Source organism: Acanthopagrus latus, chromosome 1, assembly GCF_904848185.1.
Source record: "Acanthopagrus latus isolate v.2019 chromosome 1, fAcaLat1.1, whole genome shotgun sequence".
NCBI lineage: Eukaryota > Metazoa > Chordata > Actinopteri > Spariformes > Sparidae > Acanthopagrus > Acanthopagrus latus.
This window is the reverse complement of record NC_051039.1, coordinates 13,198,983-13,205,749: the sequence shown is the minus strand read 5'-3', so window position 1 is coordinate 13,205,749 and position 6,767 is coordinate 13,198,983.

Genomic DNA, 6,767 nt, shown 5'->3' with positions numbered 1-6,767 from the left:
ATTCTTGTCAGTCGTGTTCCTATTTTTTGCAAACACTATTTGTGTGTGACAGGCGAACTAAAGGCCCCCCCACGTACATATCACAAAATATACCCCTGCACATCAAAACCCATCTCTCCTTGGGATTAGCCCGCTCTGCCGTCCTTCCCACCGGGAGGAATCCTGATGAGGCGACGCAGCACCGACTGGTTGCACATGATATCCCAGCATGGGAACTCGCCATTACAGACATTATATGGCCACCAGCGGAGACGCATGTAAACTCGTTCCTCTACTTTCTAAACCTTCTCTCTGCTGCGAGGGAAGAAACACAAACAGGCCCTACAAAGGTATTCTAAGTTGTATCTAACACCTTTAGCCCTTATTTATGCATTATAGATGAATTATGAGATATTCAAGGGATAAGTTTAATTCATGGTCTAACATACTTGTGACACCGAGTAAGACGCCCCCTCGAGAGATCAAGTTTTGCTAGCTTATGTAGTTCTAGCAACCTCAGAAAATTCCACACGATAACAATACACTGCAGTCTATGCCTCCAACCAAGAAACCGCCATCAAAAAGCCACTCATAGCTATAAATAAGCTTACTCGTTGTTGTGAAGCCCTGTGAGTCGATGACCGAGTGCAGCAGAATTCTGCAGGACAAGGATGAAAATGTATGATTATTACTCCATGGAAATGCAATCAAAGTTCATATGTGTCTTGGCTACCAGTTTATAACAGTTACTATCAAGAGTGGACAGGGAAAAGAATGGAATTGAGCATTTCTAACTGCACTCGGTAATCGACTCGTCAGGGCTTCCCCACAACAAGTGGTGTTCTCTTTTCAGTAGAGATCTGGCAAAGCTAGCAGATGTTTGACGCCTTGAACTATATGTCGGGACCCTATTTGTACTGTTGCTGAAGTTTGGTGCTGTTCTAAGCATTATTTGTGGCTCTGAGTGGCTTTTTGATGGTTTCTTGTTGGAAGCTTAGGCTGCAGTGTATTGTTATCATGCAGTCTTTTCTGAGGTTGCTAAAACTACATAAGCTGTTTGGAAAACTTGATCTCTCGAGGGGGGTCTTGCTCGGTGTCATGGTTTGTTAGACCATGGATTAAACTTATGCCGGAATATCCCTTTAATGAGCAGTGTATTTGCGTCACACTTTTAACAGGGCAATTCAAAGTTCACATAAAACAGACAAAGTAATTAAGACAGACAGACGAGACAGGGGTTGAAAACAGGTTGAAAAATGCCTTTATTTTCTCACTTTCTCACGGTCACAGATTTCACTTCAGCAGGAGTTATGTGCAATTATGAATGCTAATAAGTCATTAATTGTTTTTCAAGGCTTATAAATCAAGTCTTAAGTTGTAAATGTTAGTAAGATGTTGATGAATGGGTGTTGGTCCGGATGCTCGGCACCTTCTTTCCAGACATTAAAGGCTCTGAAAACACGTTTTATTAGCCTCTTACTGTGAGAAATGGGGTCCAACAGTTTTCTTTAAAAGTGATGACAGTGCTGGGTATATCACAGAAGTGGTCTCTGTATTTTCTTTCAGACGCTCATATGATGTCGGGGTGCTTCTGTTTTTATTTGATTGTGACTATTGGTTTTAGTGAAACACTTCATATTTGATGTTTTGAGGGGTTTTACTAAAGGTTTTCCTGTGCAAAAAAGGAATTAGTGGCAGCATTATGAATACAGAATCATCATAATAAGATACATGTCCATAATAAGAGTAAAAGTTGAGTTGTAATAAGCAAAATATTTCCTGTAATGGAACCTTGACACACAATATGTATCACAATATTTTGAATTATCCTCAAAACAATTCATCAATACCGGGCAACAAAATGTATTATTTCGATATTTTTGACTTAATACCATAATATTGATATTGCTAAAACATTGTAGGGATGACTGTTGATACTTTAAGTGACTATGTAGGTAAAGGCAAGTATTAAAACATGTAGAACAATCTGGTTTACAAAATGACATCACTTTTACTGTAAAAATAACATCAGGAAAAGACAACATTATGACCACTTTTATAATGATATCCAAAATTTGAGACAATAGCTGGCCTCATATCAAGACTACATTATAATACTGATATGCTGCCCAAATAGAGTTTAGCTGACTCCCTCTCTTTCCAGTCTATATGCTATGCTAAGCTAACAGGCTGTTGGCTTTAGCCACAATTCAAATGACAGATATGACAATATATTGTTAATGGCTTTTAGTGTATCAATAAAGCATTAGTCACGGATTTATTAACCGTTGATAAAACATTTTTTACAACTTGAAAGCATGGGGTTGCCTTGTTAGAGTGAGCAAGTATAAATTTTATGAATTATTCTTCAAAAACTCAATAGGAAGCTGTTCTTCGGTCGTATCATTGATCATGTGCCAATAATATGAATGGATTTATCAAAATGCCAATAAAGAAGGAGCAGCTTACTTTTTCTTTTCTTTTTTTTTTTCCATCATCATAAGCCAGACAAATGAAACGTTTTCCTGTCTGAAGAGGAAACCAATCCGCAGATGACTGAAAAGAATGGGGCTCTGTTCCAGGATCCCTATACATCCGCTCCTCCATCCTCATCCTTGCCCTCAATTCCCAAAGCAATCTAAAGTCAGCGCTTCTATTAAAACAATACTGCCTCATGCAAATTGCTACTGTCAAGCCCCTTGGTTTTATTTCTCACCCTCACCGTGGCTCTCCGATGCTTTAATGGAGATCGTGCCAAACACACTTCACAGCATCAGGTCGGATCAATGGTATCAATGGAACAATCTGACAATGATCACCGCCACATTCGGGTTTAAAAAGAGCAATATGTGACATTGAATGGATGAGCACTTCATTCGGGCTGCTGCCAACAAACAAGGTAGTTACAAAAAGGGGCAACAGTCTAAACTGCACCTGTGCAGCTTCCACAACTTTTTGATACAGCAATGTAATTATCCTAATTGTCAGGTGGCAGCCTGTGCTATTGTTACATTTCAATGGCAATGTTAATGACCTGTCTTACACAGCATGCTAGTGCCTACTCATCCCTGAACACTGCGTGGAAATGTATAAAAAAGCTGTTGCCTCTTAACATAAGATTTATCTTGTCTCTTTCATTACAAACCATTTAATTAAATGACTGATTTACATGCTGGGCACTGTTGAACTTCTCACATACATTAGTCATAAGGTGTTGCAGTGCGCGCAAGGGCACTCGCAGAGTACCCTGTTGAGTTCATTAAGACTCCCGTCTGCTCTCAGGAATATGCTTGTGTCTTCAATTCAGACGACCGACTCGGCCGAAGTCTGTACTTTCTTCGTAATGAGGCCTGTGCTGTGGGTCTGTGGGTGTGTCCCAGTCAGCCATTCATGGCTTTATGAATAATGTTAGCTCGACTTTAGTCAGAAGGAATAAATTGCCGGCTCAAGGTCTCCATAAATACACTTGTGATCAGTGATCTGTTGGTGAAGTCCAAGGTCCCGAGTGGTAATGAGCAATGGTCTCCAAAATACAACTTTCATTAGTATCTCAATGCAAACAAACAGACCTGAACACCAAACTGAGTGCACCCAACTCCAGACCAATTTAATTTCATATGGAGCTTAAAAGGTTTCCATCTCAAGCACAAACTCTATTTCCTTTGAAGGTGGACGATAAAGTATGTGGCGGAGATTTATTTTATGTTATTTTATTTTATTTTTTTCTGCACATGACACAAACCCTTTTGAAGTAGTGAGCTTGATCTCACATTGTCTTTTGGTCTCCGGTGCAGCACAAAATAAAACACTGCTCATTTATTTTCGTCAGTACGCTGTAGCCTAGTTATTATCACACTTTGCTCAGCTTAATCTCCACAGCAACTGTTAACTGAAGTTATCAGTATAAAGTCTCAGAAAACAAAAATAAACAGGTACAAGTAATGCTGTATTTCAGAACAGTACTTAAATGTAAATCTACTTAATTACATTCAGTCACTGCCATTGACCCTGTTGCCTTCATATCATAATCAAGCTAGTCATTCAGTGTCTTGGATTTATGTGACAGAAACAAATAAGGATACGTCATATTCAAGGTTTCCCAATTTTCAACATTCCTCTAATACGACATAAACATGGCATTTGCCCCTGTGTATGTATGACACACTCATCTTCATATTACTGTAAAGGCAGTTAATATACAAAAAGTCACACTGCTTTTCCATTTTGTATGTTACGAGTCAAGATGTTCACCCATGGCGCCACCGCCATCCACATGTTGGTTCAAGGTTCTGCAGTCGTTAGTGGCTCCTCCTGTTTCTTTGGCATTGCATCGTGGGTTGGGTTGCAGCAATATGCTGTATGAAAATTCCCCGGTTATCGTACTCTGTATATTTGCTTATTTGTTGGTTGATGAAAAAATATGTATATCTCAGATTAAACAGTGTTTCATGAAACCAAAACGTTGATTTAGAATACATTCTGCTTTTTTATGCTTAAAGGTACCATATGAAAGAATTAGCCAACTTTTGAATTTTTATGCCGAAGAACTACAAACATAGCTGCTAATTACTGCTAACTTAGCTGCCATTAGCTAGAAAGCAGTGGCACTAGCTGACTTTGAACAGACTGGGAGCTTGGAAACCCAGGGAGTGTTGGTGTTGTTCACTATCGGACTGTTGCATGTCGTGGTACAAATGAGCTGGGAGCTAGCTGCAGCACAATGTGCAGACGTCTTTGAAATAACATTCAAAATTATTTCTTTATATGTTGATAGTAATTTTCATTTTGGAGCATTTTAAACAAAAGCTCTTAGCACCTTTCATGTTGTTACTTTTCCAATGAAACTATAAATGGTTTAATGGTAGCACTTCATATTTGTAGGATTGTCTGTTCATCCCATACAGCTGTATATCTCCCACCTTTTATACCTCTGCATTACCTTTTGGCTAAAGGCCAGTGATTTGACCAACAATAGTGGAATTCACAGCTTAACTGTTTTCTTTTACTAATTCATCTTAAAATGTCATGTTGTGTGACTCATATTTAGATTAAAACAATGAATTTCTCACTTGTTGCTGTTTTCATGCAGCCTGTACTATCATAACCACTGAAAACTATAATTCTTGTACTTTTTTCAAGGCTATTTTGGTGTCACGGTGAGTTTCTTTTCGAACCTGTAATTGATTGCGTTAACACCGTATTAAGTCAAAAAACACCACCACAAGGCAAACTTCAGTCTCCTTTACATCTCACATAGGAGCCACAGAGCAAAAAAAAATAAAAATAAAAAAAACGCTTGGCAACTTCAATGCAAGAAGGAACTTCTGAGCCTCTAAACAAATAAGCTTTCTGTTCCACTGTCAGTCATTATGTTAATTCGCTAATGCAGATTAAAAAGTAATTGTTAACAATGTGTACACAGAATAATCTGCCTTGGCCGACTGCTGTTGAGCAGATAAGAATAGGCTGTAGAGATGTCCAGTGTAGGGCATTATATGCTTCATTACACACTTTTGTTCCTTGTGTGTTTATTTAAAAAAAGATTCAGCAGGAGCAGAACTGACTGTAACCTTATCTTCCCCTTTCATTTTCCTCCACTCAGTCCAATGTTCCCTCCGTGTATAGTAATGAGATGTTAATTTAACCTATAGCTTTTACGTGCAACTTGGTGGTTTGTCTTAATTAGAGCACAACCTGCAACTTTGCACTGAATATTCACACAGGCTTGTTTACAAGCTGGGTTATTAGCGGTAATTTTGCATTTTAGCCCACAATTTACTGTTGTTATTTTTCCTCTGCATGTAAAACTTCCAGGGAAGAGTGTTGACAACAATGCCCACTTTCATCCTAAAACGTTAGCTGTTGTGTGAGGCTTGACAAAATGCACAAAATACAGGATTATTATCATGAAAATGCTGTGGGTTGAAAAAAGTACTAGTCAGAAATTTTGAAAATGCCTCAATTTCTTTAGCGCTTAAGTTGTAATCAGCAACTTACTTACTGTGTTCAAAAATTCAAGAATTTAAAGACATTCAGTTTCCAGTTTCATAAAACAAAGAAAAGCAGTAAACCTTCCTCATAAAATTCACAGGTGTCTTTAACAATATGTAGTTACCTGAAGCTTGGTGACAGACTGCTCTGGCTGGTGAGCTAACCATGAACATGCTAGCAAGCCAGGAACCTGCTAGCACTCATTCACAACAACTGGCCAAGCATCTGTCTATTACCGAGTCATCAGGATGGGAATTCAGGCAAATAAGAATCACACTAAATGACACTTGCAACACATTCACATCCTCCATTTCGGACACAAAATCAGCACTGAGGTTTAAGTTAGGACTCTTGCTCGACAGACTGGGGCTTGTTTAGAACAAATTATGATACCGTTTCCTCATCAGTTTTTCTATTCAGTTTCCTGTGACTGTAATTTTTTTTCCTGAACCTAACCAATGTTAAACGTGCTTGAAAGGATTTCTGTCCCATTTGTGTATTTCTACTGTCTTTTTCCACAAGTTAAAAAGCTGTGACATCACAAATCCGTGATTGGTCAGTTGCCATGACAGTCATGGAGCAATACTTACTTTGATGTTGAAGACAGCGATATCAGATTGTGCTCAACAAGAATAATCAAATTTGTTTCCAGTTTGTCTTCTGATCGACTAATCAGTGAGTCCATTAACCCTTTCTGCTCTTCCTGAATCCTCTTAAACAATCAGAAGATCTGGTTTGCAGGGCCCGGTCAGCTAGAAGTACCAAGAGTAAACACCAAGCATCGTGAAACCCCTTTT